Source organism: Kogia breviceps, chromosome 1, assembly GCF_026419965.1.
Source record: "Kogia breviceps isolate mKogBre1 chromosome 1, mKogBre1 haplotype 1, whole genome shotgun sequence".
NCBI classification, from domain to species: Eukaryota; Metazoa; Chordata; class Mammalia; order Artiodactyla; family Physeteridae; genus Kogia; species Kogia breviceps.
This window is the reverse complement of record NC_081310.1, coordinates 185610190-185626169: the sequence shown is the minus strand read 5'-3', so window position 1 is coordinate 185626169 and position 15980 is coordinate 185610190. Positions and strand designations below refer to the sequence as shown.

The 15980-nt window shown below is 51.5% G+C and overlaps 1 pseudogene; it reads right to left on the bottom strand.

The window, feature by feature from the left end:
* Positions 1-2457: 2457 nt before the first annotated feature.
* LOC131740595 (uncharacterized) lies at positions 2458-5183 on the bottom strand (annotated as a pseudogene).
* Between the last annotated feature and the right edge of the window lie 10797 nt (positions 5184-15980).

The following is a 15980-nucleotide window of genomic DNA, read 5'->3' as shown; positions in this document are numbered from 1 at the left end:
GACACTGTGATTCTTCTTTTTTAAAAAAATAAATTTATTTATGTATTTATTTTTGGCTGCGTTGGGTCTGTTGCTGTGAGTGGGCTTTCTCTAGTTGCGGTGAGTGGAGGCTACTCTTAGTTGCAGTGCGCAAGCTTCTCATTGAGGTGGCTTCTCTTATTTCAGAGCACGGGCTCTAGGCACGTGGGCTTCCGTAGTTGTGGCACATGGGCTCAGTAGTTATGGCTTGTGGGCTCTATAGCGCAGGCTCAGTAGTTGTGGTGCACGGGCTTAGTTGCTCTGCAGCATGTGAGATCTTCTGGACCAGGGCTCGAACCTGCATCCCCTGAATTGGCAGGCGGATTCTTAACCACTGCACCACCAGGAAAACCCTGTGATTATTCTTAAGGTAATAATAGTTAAGTTTACTGAGCACCTATTGGGCACGAGAGCTTGTAATCAACATCAGTGTAATAACTGAGCTCCTCTTGTGAGCCAGAACTGGGCAAGATACTGGAGACTCCGAGAACAGTGTCCTGGCCAGGGGTCTGATTCTCTGATTAGGGGAAATTAGACTGTTTTGAAAGCAGGCCTCTCCAGGAGAGTAAGGTTGACTTGAATGCAAATATGGGCCTAGAGCAAGAAGGGGATGCCTTGAGTGGCCAGAGAGAGGGTTTAGGAAACAGGACACTCTTAAACTATCTGTTGAGCTGGGCCAAAATGGACCCCAACGAGCTGTACTCCTGTGAATGTTCACCTGGGCAATGGGTCACTAGGGGCCTGAGCACCCACCAGACAAAGGCCAAAGTCTTCTCCCTGGGGAGGGAAGGGGTGCAAGAGACAGAATAAAGAGTGTGCTGCACTGCTGAGCTTTGGACCCAGGGAGGATCTCCCCAGTCCTCAGAGGTGGAAAAAAAGTGGAAGTGAATTCAATGGGCTAGGGGTTAGGTGCCTCCTTCCTTCCTCCTGCCTTGGGACCACCGTGTCAATCTCATGGATATTGCAGGCTTGCTGCCTTCTCTGCCTGGTCACAGGGCTAGGCCACAGCAGGCGACCTCCAAAAGCCATGGAAATTTGTAGGCCTCCAGGTTCTGTGTTATTTCAAGGTCAGCCCCATTCCACATTCTGAGCTGCTATTGGCCCTCATATTTCCAAGGAGAGAGGAAAACTCCAGCAAGAAGAGACTGGGCCCGAAATTCAGAACCACAGAGAAATGGGCCTTGAGGCCTGAAGTGGCCCCTGGGCAGCCTGGAAAGATGGCTCAGGACTCTGGAAGCCTGAATTCTTGGGTGGAGGCACTCTCAGTTCTCAGCTCAGGAAGCTCCAGGCCTGGCTTTGGACTCAGAGGAGAGACTCAGAAATATTCTAGTCCGAGGGCTTTTAGAGACCACCAAAAGGACCCCACTCATGCTACAGAAGGGGAAACGGAGGCCTGGAGAGGGGAAGTGATGTCCGCAAGGTCTCAGGGCAGGCTGGTGGCAAAACTCGTCTGGAATCTGGTCTCCAGAGTCCCTTAGGCAGAAGGATGGTGAATGACTGGGCGCCTTGTGGGGCCTGATTCCTCAGCACCCAAATCAGTTGAGTCTCTAAAGGTTTGGAGCCCTCGGTGGCCCAGGGAACATTTTCCCAGATAGTCCCACCTCATTTTGACCCTTCCAGCTCTCACCTGGCCTGGACAAACCACTCTCTTCAGAGGTTTCCCAGGAAAGGCTGTCCCCCAACCTTTAACCATCCCCGGTTGCCTGTTCCATCGCATGTCACACTAGCCATCAAGGTTTGCTCTACATCCCCCCTGGGCCCTGGTCATTAAAACCACATCTTTAAAAGAACAAATATATATAAAGTACCTAGCACAGTACTTGCCACATATTAAGTGTTCTATGAGGGTTTCCTATCATCACTGTCCTCCTCATCATTATTACTTCTACCTTTCTTCTTACATGGGGCTGTGCTAAAATCAATAACAAGTCTTAAAAAAAAGAAGAATATGAATAGGGATTGAGAATGAACAGCCTCAGCAGAGGCTAAGGGAGGCTGAAAAGCTCCCCAGTGATTCATTCAAGGTGTAAATCAGAGATTCCAAACTCAGAACTGTGGGCCTCACATTCAGCTTGCAAGTACTTTTGTCCAGCCCTCAAACACCATGATATTTTTAAATTCGTTGCCAACACATAGAAAATCAGATTCCGGGCTTCTCTTGAAAAGGCAACCACCCATTTGAGAGCTGGGTTTAGATGAGGTATCCCCTCTCCACTCAGCCACAGTCTCCACCACTCCCTACTACCACCCAGCCCCCTTCACCCATTCACTTTTGCCTGCCTGGCCCTGTAGGTCCTCAAGTGTCTAACCCCCCATCTAAATGGCGGTTCCCCCCCCCCCCACCAATGGAGGCTTGGAAGGTACATTTTGCCACAGACAATTTATTTTCCACAACTGCAGCCTGATGGATGTGTGCCCACTTCACGGTTGGTATCGATGTCACCACCAGCTACAGAGCTTAGAGATGGGCTCGGGGGCTCTCCAGCCCGAGAGGATTGCTTTCTGGAACTTGGGCAGATGACCTAAGGAAAAGATCCCATTGCTGAACAGAGGGAGCTCAGGCAACTTTATCCCCGGCTTCTGCGGCAGCATGGGAGTGAGGTTCCATCTAGGAGGCCCGTGAGGGCAGCTCGGGTTGGTGGATTCATCCACATACTGCAAAGCATGGACAGCCCTGGAGGATGGCGCCAATGCAGTTGCTGGCGCAGGAGTTGTCAGAGGCGGCCAGTCTGGTGCTGGGGGTGGAGTACCTGCAGGGGAAGGAGTGGTCCAGGTGGTCCAGGTGCATGGAGTTGGCAGGAGTTGGCATGGAGTTCCAGGTAGCTGGCTGCAAGCCTCAGCAGGCTCAGAGATGACTTAGGGCGGTTGGTGTAGAAGGCATTGGTGGATCTGTCAAGGTAGTTGATGCCTCTGATGAGTTGGTCCAGGGAGGTGGGGCCAGAGGGACCCGAGGGACGATGTGTACGGAGCAGGCAGTGGGGACTGCCACGACAAGCGGGCTTTCTGGCCACCTTGGGGCCCTTCGCCAAGTGGCTTGTCTCCACACACATGGAGTTGTAGGGCCAGGCATCGTCCCGGTCAGGCAGACAAAGCTTCGTGGTGCGGAACTGCTGAGAATTCACCTGGAAGCTGGTCCCCCCAGGCCTGGCAAGGAGAGAGCTGGGTCACCTCTCCTTGGCTCCCTGCCACCTCGCCCTGGGCTTTCTCGCAGGGTGTTCCTCTTCCCATCCTCCTCCCAGGCCCAGGGATTTTCAAGCTGGAGAGCGGCCATCCTATTCTTCAGAAAGCACAGAGGACAAGAGATGGGGAAGAAGGCAAGACCCTGAGAACACCTGAGGCCAGAGGACCCCTAGAAAAAGAGGGGAAGTCTCTGTTTTCCTTTAACTCTAGCCCACATTCTGAAATTCCCACTTACCTTTTAAACAGGGACACTAGGAGACCACAAAGGCAAAGGACTGAATCTCTAATGGTGAAATTCTGGGTACTGAGACACACATTCTTTGGAGGTAATATCAAATAGCTAACCCTCCACTACTCAATGCACCCTCATACTAAAAAATATGTCTTGGAAGCAATGCGATACATGCCCTCTCTCTTTGCCCGGCCCTTTGCTTGTGCCTGACATTGTAACTCTCACTGCAAATCTAGGAGGTAGTTACTATTCTATTCCTATTTGACAGGTAGGGAAACTGAGGCTCAGAGAGGTGACATGACTTGCCTCAGATAACACAGCTTGTAAGTGGTGGGGGCCAAGGTACTATCTTGACCGTGTCTGATGACCCTTAAGGGACAATGCCACATTGTTGGGGTGACTTTGCACCGCCCCCCCAGTCTACTGAGGAAGAATTCTCATCACGCCTGTTGTCCTGTCTGCCTGGATGGGGGCACTGATGGGGAAAACCAGATGGAGAGGGGTGCTTGTTAACCCTGCAACTGAGATGATCTTGACTCTATGAACCCCAAGTTGAGGGAGCGGGGGCAAGGTGGTCCTGTAAGTCTACTAATGGGGCTGGGCTTGTGAGACAGAACCTTCCAGGACATTTGCTCTTCATCCTCTCTGACAGTAGGGAGCCCCTCATGCACCCCACACGAGAAGTGGGCTTTGGGATTCCTACTCCTCCTGGTCTAAAAGTGGGCACCTCACAGGGACTAGGGCCTGCCCAGGCTCCGGTGCATTTAACCCCGCCTCCTGTCCCCGGCCTGCCTGGGCAGTGGAGCCCCACCCCCATTCCCATTGTCCCTCAGGTCCCCACCAGTCCCCCTTACCAGAAGGAAGGTTCTGATTTCTCTCCCCCACTACCGCCAGCTTGATGCTAATTTTCCACTTCTGCCTAGTGAGAACGGAGCAGTATTTGAGCCTGTCCCACCCGGAAAACAGCTGCCTGCCCCTCTCCCAGCCCAGGGCCCTTCAGCTGCCCTTGTCCATTGGGTCTGAATCGCATGGAATGTCCAGACTCTCGCCTCTTCCATCCCTGCCCCACCCCATCTCCTCCTCCAGAAATATGGGAGGTGGCTGAGGGCTGGTCCCCAAGGCCCCCCTTCCCTTCCCTTCCTGGCTGCCTGGTCCCACCTGCCCTAAGAGCCCTCTCCCATTCTCACTCTACCTTCAGGAGGTAGACGACTTAGCCCTCCTCTTGCTCTCCGCTGGGGAACACCCTCAGGCTGCTACTCCAGACTGCTGGCCATGTCATACAATCATGGAATCCTGGAGCTGGGAGAGGCCTCCAGGGGTCATTCTGGTCAGACCCCTGCCTCAGGGCAAGTACCACGGTTAAGCTCTCCATGACAGATGGGCCCTATTTTTAAAGTGAGGCTAGGGTGGACTTTTTCCAGTGTTCCCTGTTGTTTTTCTAGTGTTTAATTATGCTGAGAGTCAGGAAGTTCCGTGCTGGGCCTGATATAACTCTCGTTGGCTGTGGTCAGCATCAATTTTCTTTTCTCGTTGGGTCAGCAAACATTTATCAAGTCTCCCTAAAGTGCTGCCCCTTTGAGTGACCCGTAACATAACAGCACTGTCTTTCCTCCCTTCTTGCCTGGTCCTCATGCAGTCAGCAACCCCGTGTTGGGTCCCTACTGGGTGGTGGGCTAGAGCCTGAGGATTCCTTTCGGAACTCCTGTGCCCCCCACCCCACTGGGTCCTGGTCCACAAGGAGCATCTTGGACATATCCATTGAATGAATGAACAAGATCTCCCTTTGAAATTTCATGGTATTTGCCCTCCATCATTTCCTTCCCTCAAGTATTGAAAATACACTTTTACTTTCTATTTTGAAAATTTTTCAAACTTACTGAAAACTTACAAGATAATGAACTCCCATATACTCTTCATTCGAATATACTAATTATTAATATTTTGCCACATTTATCACTACACACACACACACACACACACACACACACACACACATTATTATTATTTTGAGAGTAAGTTGCAGACAACGGCAGCCTTTACTCTTTTTTTTTTTTTTGCGGTAAACGGGCCTCTCATTGTTGTGGCCTCTCCCGTTGCGCAACACAGGCTCCGGACGCACAGGCTCAGCAGCCATGGCTCACGGGCCCAGCCGCTCTGTGGCATGTGGGATCTTCCCGGACCGGGGCACGAACCCATGTCCCCTGCATCGGCAGGCGGATTCTCAACCACTGCGCCACCAGGGAAGCCCAGCAGCCTTTACTCTTGAATACTTCGGCGTGTATCTCCTACAAGCTGGGAGAACAAGGACATTTTCTTACACATCCAGTTTTCAAATACAGGATAGTTAACAGTGATACAGCACTGTTAGCTAATACACAGTCCGCAATTTACCGATTATTCCCTCCAGTGTTCTCCATGGCAGCTGTATCTCCAATCCAGGAGCCAATTCACAATCAGGCTTGCCTTTAGTTTTCAGGTCTCTTTGGTCTCCTTCAACCTGGAAGTTCCTCAGTCTTTGTCTCTTATGACATTGATAGCTTTGAAGAGCACACGCAAATTGTTTTGGAGAATGTTCTCCAATTTGGGTTTATCTGATGTTTCCTAATGATCAGCTGCAAGATCACAGAGCACATACGCACAGAAGCCTCCACTGGACATTCGGTGGTTACAGCCGCTGAAACAGGGAGTCAAGAGGAGGGCTCAGAGGGACCCCGGAGAAGGAGGAAGAGGGGTGTAGGGAAACTCAGTGGGCCAGGGAAGCAGTGGCAACCGTTCCCTTGTGGGGCCTCAGCCAGGTCCGCTTCTGTTCTGGGCCGGGGGCCGGGCAGGCAGGCAGGCGGCCAGCGAGAGGGCTGGACCTCTGCGCCGCTTGTCCTGAAGGTACCCAGGCGCAGAGATCACTGGCCATTTCTGGCCTGGGCATTAAGAGCCTCTAGAAATAGCTCCAGGACAATTATTTCAGGAGGAATGTGTATTCCTCCATCCTCCCGGAAAGCCAGGCTGTGTCCCATAGGATCAGGAATGTCTCTCTCGGGCCTCCCCAACTCCAGGGGATCCTGAGGTCCTCTGGGGGCCACAGAGGCCTTCCGAGCCAGGAGAGTCTGGGAGGCCAGAATGAGGTCAAGGAGACTAAAAGCCCCCTTCTCCCGTGAGGGGAGGTGTGGTTCTGGCCTGAGGTCCTGGGCTCTCAGGTCCCAGCCTGGAGTCAGGCCTGCCGGCCGGGGTCCAAATAACTCCAAGCCCAGGGACACAGGAGGGAGGTTGATGGGGAGCTGCCTACCCCACCTCCTGCCCAGACCCAGCCCTGAGAGACTGACCTGGTAGAGCACCTATTATGTGCCAAAGAACCTGACATTGTCAGTGCCAGGGCCCCACATTCACCCTCTCATTTAATCCTTGCAGCACCCCTAGGAGGTAGGTATTTTGTTTTCCAGATGAAGTCACTGAGGCTCAGAGAGAGCAAGAGACTTACCCAAGCTCACCCAGCAGCCAGAATTAAAACCCGATGTTTTGGCTCCAGAACCTACGGGCTTAAGCACTAAGTGAGGAAGAGGGTGGGTCACTCACTCACTCAGTGAGGACTCAGTAAGTGACCCTGTGAACTGAGAGGTTTGGGGAGGGGTCCAGCCACCATCCTCCACCCTGCAGCCAAGGCCGGCTGCCTCTCCCTCCCTAGCACTGCAGGATGGATGTCCTCCTCTGTCGGTGGGGTGGGGTGCCCCTCCCCGCACGGTCTCCAGCCACAGCGGCCCCCACCCTTGCTCCATCTGGGCTGCCTCCAACCTTGGCTCCTTAGCTGCACTGACAAACCAACTGCAAATCACGGGCTTTCCATCAGCCTTTGCCCCTCCCTCTCTGTCCCCGCCCCCTCACCTGACTGCCCCTCCCTGCAGTCCTACTCACATCCCTCTCTCCTCCTGTGCCCCACCAAAACCAACAGGGGTCCTTTCCCCACCCCAGATTTAAAGAGTTCAAGGGCATCTCATTCCCCTGGACTCCCCAAGAATGGAGGGAACAGCCCCCTTCCCCAGAGACCATAGGACCTGCTCCATTAGTGCGTAGGCTGCTCACTAAATCCTCTCCTGCCACACAGCAATTGCCCCCCACCCCTTACCCCTGGCCTTGAGATGGTGGGAGGAGTGTTCCCCTATTCTTTCAGCCACATGGCACTTGGAAGCATCACAGACCAGGAGCAAACCCAGCAACTCAGCAGCCATACTTGAGTCCATCGCAGTCTGGGGAGACAGCTAGAGCCAAGAGCCTTGACTCTATTGTCATTGTCCCACCCTGCCTGGAGGACATCTGTCCCAGCCTCTTGGCAGTGTGACTCACCTGAGCCCTTATCTGGCTTGGGGCCAACCTGCCTGCAGGGCTGAAAATCTCTCCTGGGCTGGGTTCTGGCCCTCCCCGGCTGCAGCCTTCCATCCACCCAAGCACAGTGAGTAACACACCCTCATCCCCTAACACCCTCAAAGATATGGGCTCTCTGTTCACCAGCTGCCAAAACAGCACTTCCCTAAACCCTGTATGGCGGGAGCAAGCCAGGACACGTCTGAGTTCAGGAGCAGTGAGGCAGGTGTGGCTTGGCAGGAGCCCCAGCCAGCAAGAACTGCCCTCTTGCCAAGCCACCTCGGCGCTTTTGAGGTAGAGCAGCCAGCCTGGGAGGGGACAGGACTCTCATCGTTATGGGGCCTGGGAAATGCCCTCTAAGGGGGCTGGGGATGATGGTCATGTGCAGGCTTATATACATCCTTATATACACCCTTGCTGAGAGAGGACTTGGGAAGCGGGACAGCAAGTAACTGGTTTGTGCTGTGACCTCAGGTAAGTATTGAACTTGTCCAAACCTCAATCTCCCTTTCTGTAAAATGGGGGCAAGGAAGGTGTCCAGAGAACATTGCTGGCTCAACAGACTTGCAATAATAGCTAATGTTGGGGCTTCCCTGGTGGCGCAGTGGTTGAGAATCCGCCTGCCAGCGCAGGGCACACGGGTTCGAGCTCTGGTCTGGGAAGATCCCACATGCCATGGAGCAGTTAGGCCCGTGCGCCACAACTACTGAGCCTGCGCTCTAGAGCCCGTGAGACACAACTACTGAAGCCCGCGTGCCACAACTACTGAAGGCTGCGTGCCTAGAGCCCGTGCTCCGCAACAAGAGAAGCCACCACAAAGAGAAGCCCGCGCACCGCAACGAAGAGTAGCCCCTGCTCGCTGCAACTAGAGAAAGCCCAGGTGCAGCAACGAAGACCCAACACAGCCAATAAATAAATAAATAAATAAATAATAAAATACATGAAAAAAATAGCTAATGCTTTTAGCTAATAATAGCTAAATGCCCCCATGTTGCAGGCACAGTGTGCTGTAGTGGTACATGGGATTCAGCTCATACTGGCTCACAAAAGCCAATTCTTAAATATTCTAGAATCTGGTGAACTCCTTGTTAAACCATCGGTAGCTTGAAATCAACCATGTCAGGAGCATTTATATCACAGGAATTGGCAAATGCAACAAATCAGGGTTTTTTGGGGTTGGGTTTTTTCCTTTTTGAGCCTCCAGGTCACCAGCACACCGCTGAAGCCATGTCACTATGGCCAAATGACTTAACCGTTTTTTAAGAAATTAAAGTATAGGTGATTTACAATGTTGTGTTAATTTCTGCTGTACAGCAAAGTGATTTAGTTATACATATATACATTATTTTTTTCTATATTCTTTTCCATTATGGTTTATTACAGGATACTGAATATAGTTCCCTGTGCTATACAGTAGGACCTTGTTGTTTATCCAGATTTAACCTTTTTGAACCTCTGTTTCCTTAACCATAAAACCACAATAATAAAGATCCACATGTAATGAATGCTTCCTGGGTCCCAGCTGTTGTGTGTAATTTTATGCATCGACTAGACTGAGTCATGGGATGCCCAGATACCTGGTTAAACATTACCTCTGGGGCTTCCCTGGTGGCGCAGTTGTTGAGAGTCCGCCTGCCGATGCAGGGGACACGGGTTCCTGCCCCGGTCCGGGAAGATCCCACGGGAAGATCCCACATGCCGCGGAGCAGCTGGGCCCGTGGGCCATGGCTGCTGAGCCTATGTGTCCAGAGCCTGTGCTCCACAACGGGAGAGGCCACAGCGGTGAGAGGCCCGAATACCGCAAAAAAAAAAAAAAAAAACCAAAAGCATTACCTCTGGGTGTGCCTGTGAAGGTGTTTCTGGACGAGATTAGCACGTGGATTGGTGGACTGAGTAAAGCAGACCGGCCTCTGCTTGTGGATGGGCACCATCTAATCTGTTGATGGCCTGAATAGAGCAAAAAGGCAGAGGAAGGTTGAATTCATTCTCTGACTGACTAGTTGAACTGGGACATCCATCTTCTGGCCTCGGTACTCCTGGTCCTCAGACCGTCAGACTTAGGCTGGAATCTACACCATTAGCTATCTAGTTCTTAGGCCCTTGAACTATACCACCGGATTTCTGGGTCTCCAGCTTGCAGACAGGGGATCATGTGACTTCTCAGCCTTGCATAACCGCATGAGCCAATACCTAATAATAAATAATGTATAAATATAAAAAAATAGCGTATGTACATATATATACAACATATACTATAGTATATAGTATTCTATAACATTGTACTATATATGTTGTACTATATATGTATGTGTGTGTATGTGTATATATAAAAGTTTGTGTGTCCCCCCCCCAAATTTGTATGTTGAAACCTAATCCGCAATGTGATGGGATTTAGAGGTGGGGGCCTTTGGGAGGCGATTAGGCCACTGAGGGGAAAGCCTTCATACATGGGATCAGTGCCCTTATAAAAGAGACCCCAGAGAGCATCCTCGCCCCTTGTGCCATTTGGGAATGCAGTGAAAAGACAGCCGTCTCTGACCCAGGGAGTGAGCTCTCACCAGACACTGAGTCTGCTGGTGCCTTGCTCTTGGACTTCCCAGCCTCCATAACTGTGAAAAATAAATGTTATTTAAGCCACCCAGTCTATGGTAGTTTTGTAATAACAGCCCAAACACAAAGACACACACACACACACACACACACACACACACTCACACACACACACTCACACACACACACACACACATGACTAAGAAATACATATATATATGTATATTTCCTATTGATTCTGTTTCTCTGGAGAACCCTGGCCACTGTGCTGTGCTGAGTGCTTTATATGTATTCTCTCATTTACTTCCCATTACAGCCTTACAAGGTAGATGTTAATAGCATCTCCATTTTTTAGATAGGAAACTGAAGGAGGTGAATTAACTCACCTAAAAGAACATGGCCAAGACATGAACCCAAGCAATCTGGCTCAGGTCTGCCCACTAGACATTACATCTGCTACGTCCAGGGCCATCACTGCAGTTGCCATTTATTAAGCAATTCCTGAGTGGAGACACTGTGCTAAGGGTTTTCCGCATATAGCAGGTGGACCCCACAGCCCTCCAGGTTTCTGGGGTTACCTTTTCCTTTAATAATCATCAAATAAAATAGCTCAAAGCTCCATTCCATGAACCATGGGAAGTTCAGAGCCTTCCTCACTATTTCTGAGGCTCCCAGGGGGCTGTTACGGTCTCTTGTCACACTTTACTCTGAATATCTGCTTCTGGACCAATTCTCAGCCCGCTCTTCTGTGACTGCCATCATCTCTCAGCAAAGCTGCGCCCTTCCTCCGCCACGGTGATCACTACTCCCTCCTCGTCTGTGCCCCAAACCACCTATGATAGACTTGACTGAGGCGCAGAGGTTGACAACACTCAGCACAGGACAGAAAACAGCCCGACATAGAATAAACGGCCACCGCTCAGTTCTTCATGTCTCCTCTCCTCCTTTGTCCTCGGGCCTGGGCCGCCCACCATGAAGCTCTCGGGAAGCCCTTCTCCATCTCAGCTCCTCTCCCCCCCACCCCGTCCTCTTCTGAGGCACTCGCCCCCGCAGGGCTCCCCCTCCTCGGACTGCTGACGTCAAAGTCGACATTTCTGGTTCTTGGTTGACCGTACGAAGTTGCTCCCTTGATTTTCACCTGGGGTGGGGTGGGGAAGGTCACCTTCCACGGGAGGGTGCTTTCCTCCTGCCGCCCCCACTAAGATGTGGAGCAGCTGGTGACAATATTTCCCTTCCTGTAAATATGCTTTGGATGACTAGATGCTTTCAATAACATTGTGCGGTAGAGCCTTTGTCTTCCCAGAGAGGAACTCAGCACTGAGACTCTGCTTTGTGCATCTTCTACCAGACATAGGACCTTTGGGGAAGTTACCTCCCTTATCTGAGCCTCAACTGCCTCATCTGGAAGCTGGGATAGTAAGAATACCTGCCCCACAGGGTTGATCCCTTGGTGTGTTGTAAACTCTCAATAAATCTTGGCTGTTCAATATTTGACAGATGAGGAAATTGGGTTCTAGGCCCAGCTATGTTCTTTTTTTTTTTATAAATATATTTATTTTTGGCTGTGTCGGTTCTTCATTGCTGCGCGCGGCCTTTCTCTAGTTGCAGCGAGCGGGGGCTACTCTTCGTTGCGGTGTGCGGGTTTCTCATTGCAGTGGCTTCTCTTGTTGTGGAGCATGGGCTGTAGGCCCGTGGGCTTCAGTAGTTGTGGCACATGGGCTCAGTAGTTGCGGCGCACGGGCTCTAGAGGGCAGGCTCAGTAGCTGTGGTGCACGGGCTTAGTTGCTCTGCGGCATGTGGGATCTTCCCGGACCAGGGCTCGAACCCGTGTCCCCTGCATCGGCAGGGGGATTCTTAACCACTGCGCCACCAGGGAAGTCCCCCAGCTGTGTTCTTAATGTGCCGAATGACCTGGGCCTCAGTTTGCCCAAATGGAAAGGAGACAGTGAGACCGAATGGTCTCTGAAGCTCGTTCCAGGCCTGTCGTTCTCATTGATGGCATCCGTGAGTCTTTACCGTGTGTTCTCAGGACCCTTCCAGACCTCGTCTTATGTATGTCTTCATCTCCATGTTCACTGGACTCCTTTCTAATAAACTGGTAAACATGAGTAAGGTCCTGAGTTCTGCAGGCCATTCCAGCAAATTACACCTGAGGAGGGGGTGTTGGGAACCCCCAATTTATGGACGGTTAGCTCAGAAGTATAGGGGTAGGGAATTCCCTGGCAGTCCAGTGGTTAGGACTCAGCGCTTTCACTGCCAGGGGCCCGGGTTGGATCCCTGGTCAGGAAACTAAGATCCTGCAAGCCTCACGGTGTAGCCAAAAAAAAAAAAAGGACAGGGGTAGCCCCTGGCCACCAGCCACTGGTGTCTGAAGTGGAAATGAGTTCTGTAACTTGTGGGATCTGGTGCTTATACACCAGGGAGATAGTGCTAGAAATGAATTGAATTATTGAGTAACCAGTGGGTGTCAGAGAATTGGAGCATTGGTTGGTATCAGAAAACACCTCACAGCCCCTTTTTGAAAAAAGCTCTTACATGGAGCCCACAAAAGAAACATGTCCCAGGAGTCAAGGAGAGGGTCTGGTTCAGGCTGGGAAGGGAGTTGCCAGGGACCACTGGGAAGATGGGACAAAGCTTGGTGGTGGGTTCCCAAGGGGCACAGTACTATTCTTTAAACTTTTCTGTATGCTTGAAATATTTCACAATTATCAACTTAAAAAAAAAAGCAGGGATGGGATGTCACAGAAAGAGCCCTGAATGGAATCTGGAGTCCTAGGTCCTGGCTTCAGTTATGCCATTGGGCTGCCTTCCTCCGGGCCACAGGGGCCAGACTCTAGCGGCCCTTCCAGTGCTGATATTTTACTAGACGGCTTTCATTTACTTCGGTCCAAATACGTATTGAATGTCTGTTAGGTGTTTATCTATTTACATGTCTGACGTCCCGAGCGGACACTGAACCCTTGGAGGGTAGGGGCTGTCTCCTCACGCCTGTCTCCCGGGCACCCAGCACAGGCCCCTGTATTTAGTGAGTTGTCTGAATGAAGGAAGGAAGGAAGGACAGAATGAATGACCACCAGGTCCCTGAAGGATTTGGAGTCTGTGGTTGGGGTCCAACTGGGGTCTCCTCAGTACTGGAGCTCACTGGGTGTCTATCCTCTTGCCTGTAACCCTGGGGTGCCTGCACTGGGGTGGGAGGTGAGCACGGCTGTGGTGACAGTGTCTATGACCGTGTCTTTTCTGTGACATCCCATCCCAGCTTGGAGGCTTCCAGGCCTCCACTTCCTGCTACAGACCCTGCCCCAGACTGGCTCCAGCCCTAACCTCTGACCCACTGGGAGAGCACCAGGAAACAGGCCGGAAGGCAGGAAACCTTCCCTGGGCTTGGCCTGGGCCCAGGCCACTACCAGGCCTGGGCTGAGTCTGGAGTCCAGTGGGCCAGAGCCCACTTTGCTTGCCCAGCCTGCAGAGCTCAGCGGCTCAGCCCCAGCTCCTCAGCACCTCCTTTGTCTCTGAGACCACTGCCAGCTGTTCAGTCAACGTGGAGCAGGCTGCATGTGCAGGGAGGACAGCTGGGGTCAGGAGACGTGGGTTCAGTTACCAGCTCTGCCTCTCAGAGGCTGGGTAAGTGGAGGCACCTTACCTGCCTCCATGAGCTCAGTTTCTTCATTGCATTTGTTGTGGAGATCAAAGCAGAGACGGTCTTGGTCTCAAACCATATTCAAGGAACTGAAAGGTAAGTCCAGCTTACAGATACAGTCGAAGCCACCTGAAGCCCTGGCCAGCCCTACTCCCTCCCTGCTTGGAGGGAGTCACTGTCCGGATCACTGATGGTCTTTGCTATCATGTTTATCCCATTCCCACACGTTGCTATCCCGAGTATTACTGATTTGCCTGTTTTAATATGCTATGTATATTATGGTAGTATACCGAATGCATTATTCTGTAATTTGCCCTTTTACTCAATGAAATGCTTTTGAGATCTAGCCATATCGATACATGGAACTCGAGTTCCATAATTTTCAATCTTTAGCGCAGCTTTCTACAAATATGCCATGATTCATCCGCTCTCCTCTCAATATACATTTCGGTTGTTTCCAATTATGTTTGGTTATTTCAAGCAACACTGAAATAAATATTCTTTTACGTGTCAAAAAATGATTTATGCAGAGATAAGTGTTTTCAGGGCGCTTACACACATTGACCAGTGGCGTTCGCTATTCATTTTGATGACACCGTCTCCTGAACCCCAAATCAAGGTCAACAACTTGATGATAGAACAGACCAGAGGTTGGGACTCTCTGGAATGCAAAGGCAATAATTGTCACCCTCTCTTCAGTGCTCCCGAAGGGCCAAGCCCCATGCTAAGTGTCCTGCCTACTCAAATTATCAAAAAAAATCCCTGTGAGGGAGCTACAGGTATTACCCCAGCTGAGGAAACCCAGGTGCAGAGAGGTCAGATAGCTTGGCCAAGGTCATACAACAGTGGTTGAGCTTGAATTCAAACCAAACCTGTGGGCTTCCCTGGTGGCGCAGTGGTTGAGAGTCCGCCTGCCGATGCAGGGGACGCGGGTTCGTGCCCCGGTCCGGGAAGACCCCACATGCCGCGGAGCAGCTAGCCCCGTGAGCCATGGCCACTGAGCCTGCGTGTCTGGAGCCTGTGCTCCGCAACGGGAGGGGTCACAGCAGTGAGAGGCCTGCGTACCGTAAAAAACAAACAAACAAAAAACAAACCTGGTTCCATACGACTCTGCTACCCATATGTTAGCCAGACAGACCAGAGGGGTCCCAGCAGAAGCCCCCAGACGTGTCAGCATAAAGACAAGAGGGACTGATCCCAACCCTGAGCTCAGGGAGGCCTTCCTTAGGAAGGCACCAGTCCCAAATGTCCTAGAAAGATGCGGAGCATTGCAGTGGCAGCAATGGGCAGCATCTGGAAAAAGAGACACATCAGGCCCAGGCCTCGAGGCTGGTAGATTTAGCACTGCCCCCTTCACTCACCTCCCATCGGCCCCTCCCTTCCTTGCATTTCTCTTTTCCCCCGATTCTACCATGATCTGTCTGCTGTCCACCCTTCTTTCCGGTTCTTCTCTTTTTACCTTTTTTCTCTTGGGTCATCTTATCTCTCTTCATACCCCCAATAATCCATGCATGCATGCATCCACCCATGCATCTGTGAGTCCATCCATGCATCCATCCATCCGTTTACTTATCCATTCATCTGACATGAACTGAGCACCAATGCTGTGTCTGGACATTGGAGCCTGAGTGAGGCTGTGCCTAGAATAGGTGGTGAGTGCATTCATCACACTCAGCTAAACTTCCTTGAGGAAACTCTGAGAGCTGTCCTCTCCCTCAAACACACCCAGAGACAAACACACCCTTACACAAACCAGGCAAACCTACTAGGAAAAACCCTGAAGAGACAGTCATGGCTCTCTGGCACCACCTGCTGGTAACTTGAGAGATTACCTCCTGGGCTGGAGAGTTCCAATGTGACTCAGGGCAGGGCTGCCCTGGCTCCCAGACTTTGCTCCTCCTGCGCTGCAACTTCTGCCAGTGATTCTACTTTAGGGGCTACTCAGAGTGGGGTTCTTGTCAGAAATGTTTAATTCCCTAGCCGTTGCTAGGCCCAAGCCAAAGGCCAGAATAT